This window comes from Nymphaea colorata, chromosome 13 (genome assembly GCF_008831285.2).
Source record: "Nymphaea colorata isolate Beijing-Zhang1983 chromosome 13, ASM883128v2, whole genome shotgun sequence".
Classification (NCBI taxonomy): domain Eukaryota; kingdom Viridiplantae; phylum Streptophyta; class Magnoliopsida; order Nymphaeales; family Nymphaeaceae; genus Nymphaea; species Nymphaea colorata.
Window position 1 is genome coordinate 3,772,619 of NC_045150.1, and position 13,138 is coordinate 3,785,756.

The 13,138-nt window shown below is 36.5% G+C and overlaps 1 protein-coding gene across 1 annotated transcript in view; it reads right to left on the reverse strand.

Moving 5' to 3' along the window:
- The window catches only part of LOC116266976 (uncharacterized), a 69,562-nt gene that overhangs the window by 38,565 nt on the left and 17,859 nt on the right, over window positions 1-13,138 (reverse strand). The window lies entirely within an intron of this gene.

Genomic DNA, 13,138 nt, shown 5'->3' on the forward strand with positions numbered 1-13,138 from the left:
TAAGAAAAGAAAGACTGTTAAGGAAGTTGCAGTTGACCAATCAACCGTTAAAAAACAAAAGAAGCATAAGGAATGCCTATCAGGCTGCTTCTTTTCCAAGGTGAAGGTCATATGAAGGAGGATTGTACTAAATATCACGTATGGCGTGAAAGGAATGGTACACTTCTCACTTTGGTTTGTTCTGAGGTTAATTTAACTTCAGTACCCAGAAACACTTGGTGGGTAGATTCAGGTACTACTACTCACATAAGTGTCTTTATGCAAGACTTCCTAAATTGTCGAACGCCAATTGATGCTGAAAGATTCATCTATGTGGGCGATGGCAAGAAGGCGAATGTTGAAGCCATAGCAGATTTTCGGTTATTGTTAAAGACTGGTTGCTATTTGAATTTGACAGAAACTTATGTGGTACCGTCTCTTAGACGGAATTTGGTTTCTTATTTTCTCATTGAACAAATTCAGTTATTATTATTCATTTGGAGGAAGTAAACTTAAGTTGTTTCTATACTCAAATTTGATTGTCACTGGTTCTTTGTCTAGTAGCAATAACCTTTATTTGCTTGATACGGTTGCTTCATATAATGAAACCTTGCATGTTACGTTTAGTGGTACTAAAAGAAATTAGCCAAAGAGAATTCTGCTATGTTATGGCATTGGCGCTTAGGACATATCTCTGAAAAGAGAATATAAAGGCTTATGTCAAAAGGAATTCTTAAGTCCCTTGATTTTGCAGACTTTAAGGTTTGCATTGAATGTATAAAGGGAAAATAAACAAATATTAAGGGGTTATAAGTTTTATAATCCATTCAAGAAGTCTTTCTTTGAAAGGAAAATGCCGATTTCTTTGAGGATATTGAGTTTGGGGAGGTGATCAGGTTAGGAGCATTGCCTTTGAAGAGGGACCTGAGTCCACTCATACAGATGTTGTAAGCAATAGTCAGGTATTCATTCCTGCCATTGTTCTATCAACATATTCAGAAGAAGGCAATGATGTCGATCTCCATACTGAAGAACAAACTCAACAACCTCAAGAAAATCAAGTAGAGGTGCTACTGAGGAGATCCACTAGAGAGAGGAGAAATACAATTTCAAATGATTTTGTCTATCTCCAAGAACATGATATTGATATGGGCTTAATGGAGGATGATCCTGTCAACCTCTAGCTAGCAATAAAGAGTTTTAAATCTCTTGAGTGGATGGATGCCATGAATGAGGAAATAAAGTCCATGATGGATAATGATGTATGAGAAGTTGTTCCCTTGCCTGAAGGCGTGAAACCCATTGGTTGTAAATGGATATTTAAAACCAAGAGGGATTGATTAGGAAACATCGAAAGGTATAAGACACGTCTTGTTGCAAAGGGCTTTACTCAAAAAAAAAAAAAAGCATTGATTATACAGAGACTTTCTCTTCAGTTTTGTCGAAAGACTCTTTCAGGACCATAATGGCACTTGTGACTCATTTTAACTTAGAGCTGCATCAGATGGATGTTAAGACAGCGTTTCTAAATGGAGACATTGATTAAACGATATATATGGTGCAACCAGAAAACTTTGCTTTAGGTGATGCGAAGAAAATGGTCTGCAAACTCAAGAAATTCATCTATGGGCTAAAGCAAGATTCCTATCAGTGGTATTACAAGTTTCATCAAGTTATAGTTTCATTTGGTTTCGAGACTAATATGGTTGATGAATGTGTATGCCAAAACTTCAGTAGGGCAAATTTATCTTTCTGGTTTTATATGTCGATGATATATTGCTGGCAAGTAATGATGTGGGCATATTGCATGAAACTAAGAATTTTTGTCAACAAAGTTTGACATGAAGGATCTTGGTTGTGCATCTTTTGTTTTGGGGATCTAAATATTTCGAGATCGTTCTCGGGGTATTCTCGGATTATCACAAAAGGCCTACATTGATAAGGTACTTCAGCGATATGGCATAAAATGATTGTAAACAAGGAGATACTCCAGTTGCTAAAGGAGACAAGTTTTGACTCAAACAGTACCCTAAAAGTGAAATTGAATCTAAGGAAATGGAAAGGATTCCCTATTCGTTTGTTGTGGGAAGCCTTATGTATACTTAGTTTTGTACTCATCCAGATTGCATTTATCATTGGAATGTTTGGCAGATACTTAAGTGATCTTGGTGTGGGTCATTGAAAAGTAGCCAAAAGAGTTTTGAGGTACTTAAAAGGAACATAAGATTTTATACTCTTATACTCACATACAGGAAGTCAGACCAGTGGGAGATCATTGGGTATTCAGATTCTGACTTTGCTGGGTGCCAAGATAATGGCATTCAATCAGGTTTTGTGATTGCAGAATTTTGTCACGAGGCTGCGCATTATGTATGGTATAGAAAGACCACTAAAGTTGTTGTGTGATAATAATTCAGCAGTCATGTACTCTTAAAACAGCCACAGTTTGTCAAAGTCGAAGTACATCGACATTAAGTTTTTGGGCTGTTAAAGAGGAGATATAGAATGGTCAGGTGTCTTTAGAGCATATTGGGACAAACTCTATGATTGCGGATCCGCTTACCAAGGGTTTAACACATAAGGTCTTTCACGAACATGTGTTCGTATGGGGTGTTATCCTTGGATGATGTGCTGGTTTAGTGGGAGTTTGTATTTTGTTTACTCTAATGTATGGACATATATTCAGTTTTCTGCATAATAAAGTTTAAAGTTCTTTGGTTCCATTCTGTGTTTATGTTTTGATCTCCATAAGGTTTTAAAGTTGGACCAGTTGAGAATAGACATGTTGTAATTACATTACATGTAATTCTCATGCTATACATCCATATCAGATCTATGTCATTGATTATGTTAACATTTGTGATCATTGAAGGTTTAGCTAATTTTATTATAGCGAAAGCCGCTTTGGTTCTGTGTTGATATGATCATGGACGAGATTGGTGAAATGACGTTTAATAAGATAGCAATTATGATCTCCTAAGGTTTTATGTAATGTCTAAATGTACAAAGACATATTTGGCCCAAGTGGGAGATTGTAAGATCATTTGGTGGGCCGACTTATGTCTATGAGGAATTTCAGACATTATGGCTATCTTAACGTAAATATCCGCTTAAGTGATTGCATTTTGGAATATTACGTCATTTTAGATGGTATGGGATAATTTTGAAATGTATAAATACCAGTACGCAATTACGGAGTCTTTGATGGGCAGAATCCGTAATTGTCCTTATTATAAAATGGTAGTGGTCCCTGGGGTCGTGTAATGGTTGCCTGAAACATTGGTTTCTAAGGTTTTCCTCTTCCCCATCTGAGAGAGATCTCAAGCGCGCCGCACGTACCCTGGAAGACACTGCTGCGATCTTCCCGTGCACCAGATCAGATGGATTCAGGTACGCTTCCGCTTCAGTTTAAGGTTTCGTTTATTTCAATGATTTAGCATGAGCATGATCCTGTTTTAGGGTATATACGTTTGGTTTTGTATATGCGTTATGGGGATAAATCCCAACATGTGCAACCGACGACATTACCCATATGACAACTACAGTCGCTGGAACCCCTCGATATATCTGGACCCTCCTAAGTATGCGAACTTTTTTGGTTTTTGGCACAAGAAAATCTCTTTCTGATCGCATTCTCTAGTTAACAACATGGTTGCATCTGCTACTACTTAACAGCATGGTTGTTTCCACACATTCTGCAAGTTATTGTTCCAGAGTTGTGCCTCTGATGGTTTAGAAAAAGGAATTTAACTTTCTATAAAGAATTTGGTGTTATTGGTGCTCGAAAATTGTTGCAGTTGAATTTGTCCTCATCAGAGTTGCATTTCTTGCTGTAAATTAAGCCAACAGTGCAGCATAACATGGCAGAAATGGAACTGAAATTGGAATCCCTCTCTCTATCTCTCTCTCATTCTCATAGGAGTGTTCCCATTCATCATCTTCATTTTTGTTTTCAATTATTACAACACCAACAAACTGACCGAGAAAAGTGATGTATATAGCTTTGGGGTGGTCCTTCTCGAACTCATCACAGGCCACCGTGCCATATTAACGGTAGAATCACAATGAGTCCATATCCTCCAAAATTATGAGAGGTATCTCATAATTTTGTGTACAATGCATCCACCGATACGACGTTAACTCTATTTGTAGAGGTATCTCTGACATGTGGTAGACTCCCTCTTTCCAAAACAAATACAATTGGAATCCAATTTGAATCATCTTCTGAAGTGACCCAATTAAATGCATGCTGGATCTCGATCTGGGAACCTTGCATAATGTTGGTCGATGCCTGGATTCCTTGAAAATTATACATACAACAAGCATATTGTGTGTGTGGGAGAAAATTGGTAAACCAAATTAAAATTGGATTTTCCATTCAAACCTGAATATTAAACCTAAACTAGATCCAATTTATCACACTCGCATCCAAGCAAGGTTTAGTCAGATTAACAGCAAATCAGACCTCTATAGGAACACTTGGGCTGATTTTTCTTTCAACATAAGCCAGTTTCTATAAGGGTCATTTGAAAATCGGATCATTATATTTGTATTCCATGAATCTACGACAAAGTCTGGGCTAGATTCATTAAACACTAGAATCATTAGATGGACATGAATTTTCTCTATACTTAGAGACAAATTCATACAACACACAAAATATTCTATTTGTCAAGTGACTCAATACCTTTGCTGTGATCCCCTTCGTTCACATAGTCAGTTCTATAGACAAAAGCTGGTCGCATAGAGGAAGCATCAGAGTGGAGACACTCCACCCAGCCAAATTATGATCCACTGGTCTTCCCCCATTGCTAGGGTTGAACAAAAAATGAACTATTTATCCTTGCTCACTACAAGACCAGCAATCATCTCCAGAAGCTCCAGCAATGGTTGAATTTCCCCCAACGAATTCACCTCTAGTTTCAAAAAAATGAAAATATCATCGGCGTACAACAGTGGAGGGCACATGCCGAATCCCACAAGGGAGGGAGTTCTGACGCTTCGTTTTGAGATTTTAAGTTGAAGGTGTCAAGTAAGCACTTCCAAAGCCACAATAAACAGGTAGGGAGAGATGGGAGCCACAATAAACACCATCTTCACCATGTTACCTGACCGAAGGAAGGAGTTTCCTACTTCAATTAGGCTTTCCCCGCTTTGTTCACAATCGTGCTGGTAAAATGACGCAGGGAAACCATCCTGCGGAGGAAAAAACGACACCATCTCTTCCATGGAGACCGGCCTCAATAAGGTGCTTTTAGGACACGCTCATTCACTTCTTAATTTAAAATTAAAACCAGAGGATACAAATTTACTTGATTTAGGATGTTGTCGAATGGTTAAAAATTAAAAATTTACCGTTAAAAAAATATAAATTATTACTAAATCACTATAACCAGTTTTTTTTCATAAATCATTATTAATGTGCAAACAAAGACTGCATTTTAATAGTAAACTTTAACATTTAACCATCTCTGAGCATTTAGTAGACTTGAACTTGATATCTCACTTTACAAGTTACTTATATCAACCATAAAAATATGCAGGCGAATATATATATATATATATATATATAATTCCTTCCAACCGGTCATAATAAAATGGATGGGCTAAGGTTGCCTAAGGCAGACCTTCTCAAAATGAATGACACTAAAAAAGAGGGGCTCAAGGGGTCTGGCACAGTAGGGTGACAGTCCAATGTTTGAGGCGCTGCCCATTGCACAAGCAGGCGCATGTCAAGATCACATTGGTCGGAGTGAGGGAAGAGCATTAAAAGTTTTACAATCTGGGTGAGAACTTTTTCCCGAGTAAAGTTTAAAGAAAATAAAAAACAAAAAAGTGGATATTGTATAATAGCTTTTTTATACATATAAAATATTTTTAAATAATAATTTTCATTTCATTTAACATATGAAAAGCCTTATCTCATGTTTCTGCCGTTTGTCTCATCGTTCTTACTTTCTATGGTGATCAATTGAGTCTTTACCCATGCGAGAACGACGTCCATAAAATTACACCAAATGTCAGTAAAACCTTTATTGATATATGCCAGTACCCCGGATGTCACTGATGGTTTCATCGACAAAAATGTAACTTCAGAAAAAAAAAATGTTTTTTAGTGATGCAGAAGGCAAAACGTCACTGAAAGTTGGATTTTTAAGGGAAATTTAGTTTTGACACCTATAACGTTGAATAAATTTCACCGCTGTATAGTTCCTAAATTATTAAAAAGGCAGGAGCCGTTCTTCTCATTCTGCTTGGCCGGGAGCTTACGCAAGAGAAAAATAAAATATAGAAAATGAAAAAAAAATTGACAACGATAAGTTAAAAAAACTGTGAAACAAAAGAACTATGAGGAAGTTTTTCTTTTTTCTCTTTTTCTTTAATATCTCAAATTGATTATTACCACTTCCTAAGAACATCCATTTGAACAAAAAAAATAAAAGAGCAGTGGCGAAGTCGATTTTTTTTTGTTCACATTAATAGGCGTGGTGACAAGCTTAAATAATGAAATTTATTTATTCATAAAACAACTTGAGACCATTTAGAAGTCCATTGTTTACCAATATTTTGAAAGTTCCACCATGGATTGTCTAGCTATACATGAATGGCTTTCATTAAAAGGTGTGCCCAAACTCTACTGTTGTCGTTATTAGGCAAATTAGATGATCTCTTGCCTTTCAAATAGCCATTGTAACGGGCACTCGTGGATGCCAATGGATTAAATATTGTTTTGGACGACCAAATAATAAATTGCAACTTAATGTGACAACATATCTGTTTCTGTAGTCATGGAATCAGATTTATCGACCAAGGTTTTATGGACACCTAATTATGTGGGGTAGCTTCATGCCTTTTTAAGTGAAAGAAAAGTCAAAAGTTCAATACTTGGATGACACTTAAAACACAGCTTTGGAGGCAAAACACCATTTGTCCCTGAAGAGATTGGTGCAACGGTCGGGGCAAGGGTCAATAGACAGATGGTTCCCTTGATTAATCCTTAGGAGATCAATTTTCTGTGCTGCAAACAGAAAACCACTGATGTGCAAGCTAATGCATAGTGGTGGCGACACCTCAAGCACTGGAAGCAGAACTTGTATCCTAAGGGAACGAGAGGTTGAGTAAAAGCTTCGACTCTTTTTTATGAAGTAAGATGAAATATTCTTCTTACTCAACCAAAAAGAAAAACATCATTTTAATTACTTTGCACTTTTAGGCGTATTTAGATGACACTCAAATGTGAGCATCTGAAGAACCCAGTTTTGTTAATATGGTGTTTTGAAACCTAAGAATGTAAAACAGATTAAAAAAACTAATTAGAAAACCAACTTTTAACAAAACCTAGTGTCTAGAGAACGACTTTTTCTAAATGTGACATCCAATAGAGCGTACAGTAATTGATAATGCAAATTTGAAGCATAATCAAGACTACTACTACAAGTGATAGTGGTAGCACAAGGGATGATAGCGGAATTTAGATCCAAATATAATGCAAACATACTCGTGTGAAAGCCAATTCGATTTCCCCAAATTTTCACTATTGCATATGAATCTGATTGGCCCTGGTCCAGCTTGTCGGATTTGAACGGATACATGTTTTGACATAAAGACCTTTTTTAACATGGTCTGGTAAAGAGCGGCGCCAGTAACCCCGATGGCATAGTGCAAACATTAAGTGTTATGCTGCGCACATGCAAGTTAAAGTCTGGTACCAACACAACTCTAAAACAACCTGGGTCACTATTCTCGCTTGCATGGTGTGATTAATCATCCTGCTTACTCAAAAGGAGTGTTACTAGTGACCCTCAATAGAGTTCAATGGTGAAACCAGAAAATTTTATCAAAAGGGCACTCACTATATTGGGTTTGGTGCTTTTGGGGCATTAACGTGAGTTTGCCGTGGACACACCACATCTGACTGGACCAGATCCAACCCCTTTCTAATAAAAATTTACAAGTGCTGGTATTGGTTGGCGTGGGCAATGGCCCACACCAGAGCTATGTCTGGTTGCATCATGTTAACAAGAAGATCATGTCATTCTTAGGATCTACAAATCTTATTGCAATAAATACTCCTTTGTCCAAAGACGCAAGTGAGTCTTCTTTAGTAGGAAAGGCTCATAAGCAGCCATTTCTTGTGACAGGTTTTCATGTCAGTGGTGTTCATGTTGAACTTCTTCAAATGGATGTTAGGGGCCCTGCACATGTTGTGTTCACGGTTGGTTATAAATATACTTTTTTTCTTATTGTTGATAATTATTCTCTTTTTTTTTTTTTTGGGTTGTTATTTCCTTTAAGGCTAAGTTAGAGGTACATAACTGCTTTAAAAATTTAATATGTTAGTAGAAAAGCAGTTCGGAACTTCTGTTAGCTTTATGCAGTCAGACAAAGAAATCGACGGAGTTCAATGCGAAGGGAGAGACAAGCCGGTCTGCATGAGGGAGGGGACATGGAGGGAGATAATGGGAGAAGATGGACACGATGGAGCGGAAAATCAGGTTCAGGAGCAGCAGGTTGCTTTTCTACCCTTTTCCTTTTCAGAAGATTATCGTCTTCCTCACAATGGGGATTTCAAACTTTGCACAAGAATGTGGGGCTCCCTTTACATTTATGACTGTCACTGAGAGATTGTTCTCCTATTTTATCTACGATCTTATAACAAAAATTTGAACAATTTATACTCTGTAGGTGGTCATGGGTTCGAACGTGTTCTTACTGATGTATGATCAAACCGATACAACATTTACTAGTAGTGCAGTTGGCTTGGAAACATGCTCTAGATCACCTTCTGTGGCTGGATCGTTCCTAAACAAAGATAGTCTACAAAGCTGCAATTTAATTTCCAAAAACCTGTTTGTAGCTGGAACCATGCCATGCCCTGAATCACTTTGCCAATCCATAATTTCCACCTTTTGTTATTGGATTGAATGACTACATGACCTTGGTTGTCGTGGTGTACATATGTGGGGCTTCCTTTCTCTTTGGTAGTCCAGATGTTGGTTCCAGAATTGAAAATGATATGTTTGATAATGAATTAAAATTTTAGAATTGATGAACTAAAACCATCATGACATGTGCCCTAAAGAGAGATGAAAAAATTCTAAAATTTTGGAATTAAAATTCCACCTCCTAGGGTAGAATCATAATTCCATAAATTTGGTTCATGACTAGTCTTGTAATTCTATAATCAAAATTCTTTGATTGATAACACATTTCTCATTTCATCAAAAATGAGAATTTTAATTCTAAAATTCCATAATTTCACCGAGTATCTAGAATGATCGACAAGTCGTCCACTTCCAATTAGGGGCAAAGGCAGGTGTAGTCTATGTGTAGGCAATTGCCCACATGGATGTAACAAAATTTCTTGTTTTTATATTAATATTTCTGAGCATATTAGCTCATTTACATATTGGTGTGTGTTAAAAATTTAAAATTTTATACCCAGTGCCTCTTAGCCAGAATTTTTTGGCTTTGCCTCTCGCTTCCAATGGTTGCATCTATAAAAGCTTCACTTGAATTTAGTGATATCCAAGTAAGAAAAGAAATCTGGTTCTGTCGAGTATATCAAGGTTGCCTGTTAATTTTTCTTTTTCCACACTTGTTCAGTATATAGTTTTAGGGTTTTCATTAGAAAAAAAAAATATTAAAGATAACTTTATTTTGCTGGAGAAGTAATTCAAAAAATAAATAATATAATAATTGAAAATTGTATGGAAATTTGATTTTTATTTTCTTACAAAATTTTGATCAAAGTCCAGTAGTGTTACTACGATATTAAATGAAACATAGAAGTTTAAAATGTGTTGAAAATCAATTTCTATGAAAATGGAAAAAACACGATGTTTTCATTGATAAAAATACTGCAAATTTCCCCTAATTGGTAGTTTTCTTTCCATTTTTCTTTTATTTTTATATATATAGGGTTGACCTTGTAGGATTTACTGACATGTGAAATGATCGAAATAATGAAAGAATGTGAGTGTGTGTTATATCAAATATTTTAGGACACAAGTTTGCGTTGTGCATTTATCAAGTGACTTGCGGAGTTTGGTTCCTATTCTTCAAACAAGGCCGCCTTCTTATCCTGCTGTTCCAAGGCTTATCTCTGGGCAAGCAACAAGAAGCCAAGGCTTTCTCTCTTTTTCCTTACATCACAGAAATCGATGCTGCTTTTCTTGCTGCTGCTTCGCTGGATGATAGGCAATGACCTGTGCCATAGTATCAGGAAAAGGATGCACTTTTCATCTTTTCCATGACTTCTCCTTTCCCTCTTCTCTAGTTAGAAAGTTTTCACACCGTTGAATTGTGCATTCTGGGGGTTGAGGCCCACAAAAATCAAACGAAGAACTGGTATTCTACTAGTCATTGGTTCACCAGCTACGCCAGGCCCCTTGGGGCAGATTCATCTGTCTCTTTGAAATATCAAAATATTGGTGCCTAAGAGCGCTGCCCACAACCAAGAATAAGGGGCACTTGATATTGGTTAACATGAGGCCAGTTTCTGCCTAATTGGCCTATACGCAATGCTGCTTCACAGATATATTAATAAATAATGTAAACAAAATAATAATTTTAAATTGCTAATTGAACTTTTTATGGAGTGTGTTCTTGTGTGTGTGTGTGTGAGAGAGAGTGAGAATGCCATCATTGTTTCATTTAGGTGCTTGTGCTTAATTTTTTTATTTAAGAGAGACACTGCTAACAAATCCCCATCACGTCAAACAAGAATAAAGGCGAATAGAAATAAAGTAAAACTGACAAAGCAAAGGTTCAAGAAAATCAAGAAGCCAAGAACACAGTGAGTGCATGCATAGTCTGATGGCTTAAAAAATGAGGAGCAGAAGTGACAATCTAAATATGCATGCATTTTTGAACAAAATTTGTTACTAAATTTGTATTATAATAGGCAAGTACTTAAATGGAAACTATCATTCTTGACTACATTCTATAGGACTTGTGGCTTGAATGTACTACATACTTGAATTCAAGCACCAAAAATTAAGAAACAACCTAGTGCAGCTGTTTTACTAAAATGCCCATTAACTCTACCAGCTTTATGTTTCTACAATTAAATCTCCTACTTCATTTTTCATTTGTATAAATAGATAAAAAACAATTATTATCTCTACTTGCTAATATATTGTAATGTCAAAAGGTTGCGATGCATTTACCAATAAACTGCTTAAACTATTTCACAAATGTTCATAACTATTCTGTTGACAGTAGTAATTTGTCTTTCATTCGTAGCTTGCAGTTGTGTGGCTAAGTAGCATGAATTTGCTTCTTAATTAAGCAATCAGGACCTTTTATGTATCATATTCGACTGACTGAATGTTCTTGTATTCCTATTCAGATTCAAATGTGAATGTAAATAAAGAACAACATATACCATACCCAGTGGCGGACCCATGTTGTAGCTGGTGTGGGCAATCGTCGACACTAACCCACAAAATTTACCTTATTTACATATAGAAACTTCATTATTTTTCTGTTTTTATATATGAGTGCTCTTAAAATTTGAAATTTAAATTTAGAGTGCCCCTTAGTCAAAATTTTCTAGCTCTGCCACTGACCATACCTGACTTTGACTTTTAAACTCATAACTAAATCTACTTCCAAATCCACCTTTCAATTCACAATTAAATCTGAAGTAGAATCAAACTTGGATGTTCAGAAACCACTTTCAAAATATGTTTTTATTATGCATATTTAACCAGCCAAGTTTATCCTTGTAATCTGATCGGATGTTTATTCAAAGCTAAATATGATCTAAATTTGAACGGATGTCATTTTTTAAACCCAAGTCTGATCTACCTTTTTAGTTGGAAATTACTTTTTACCCATATCCAGCCTATTCAAAGCAGTTCAATCAGATACAGATATCCAATGTGTATCTGATCCTTGACATACATAGACATAAGCATGAAACAATGCTCAATCCTTACAAAAATATATGAACAATCTTATCTTTGTATGCATTATGACCATTCGTTGAGTGCCTGACCAGTCTGTCACGAATGAAGCCATGCCCAATGCAGTGTCTTAGATACATGAGTGGGAGAGAATGTGTGTGTGTATGGTTCGGTCCATAATAGGACTACACAATGAGTTGAATCTGCTCAAGCTGAACTGGAACTTGCTCCTCCAAATTCAATTCGAACTTGACTCATTTATAAACGAGTCGAGCTCAAGTTCAAATGTTTGCTCAAAATGTTAAACGCACCGAATTCAAGATGTAAGAACTCGATTCCTTTAAACTTGGGAAGCCTCAACTACATAATGAATATCTCATTCTCCTTGTTGGAGCTTTTTATTGACATAATGTTCTGCTCTCTCTGGCCGAATGATGTAGAATAACTGGTTGGGCAGGGTGGTGAGTTGTAGATCGATGTGTCCTCTCTTTGATTTCTAGGGGCGTTACATTCTTATGGCATTGAAGGAAGTGTGATTTGGGTGAACGATACAGACAGTTGCGAAAGTGGACAAGGTGTTTGTCCCACCCTCTTCCCCCCTTCTCTCTCTCTCTCTCTCACACACACACACACACACATACACCACCACCAACTTGCTGATTGTTTTGATGGAATCCACATGATACGGTGCAATGAAATGCCAATGTAGTATATTGACTTTTCCAAGAAGGATGACTGAGGAGAATCAAGAAGAAAAAGCTGTTAATTGGTGGTAAATGACCAAAATACCATTTCCTTGACGTTTTCTTTGTCATCCATCCTGAGAAGATCAATGACCAAGATTGTTCTTTTGGGACTAGCACTTAAGGTTATTGTACCTCCCTCCTTCTCTCTCTCTCTCTCTCTCTCTCTCTCTCGATGAAGATTGTTCTTTTGAGACTAGCACTTAAGGTTCTTGTACCTCCCTCTCTCTCTCTCTCTCTCTCTCTACATATATATATATATATATATATATATATATATATATATATATATATATATGCACACACACACACAATCGCTTAGTATGGAATAGTTCAAGCATTGTGTCCAACAATTATCAAACGATCTCAAAGAACCAAGGGGTGCACTCCTCCTGACATTTATATACAATAACTATTTTTAGATATAGATGCCTCAAACATTTTACCCTTAGACCAGATTTTCCCTTGAACTTCCAATATATGAAAATAAATTATTGAATAGAA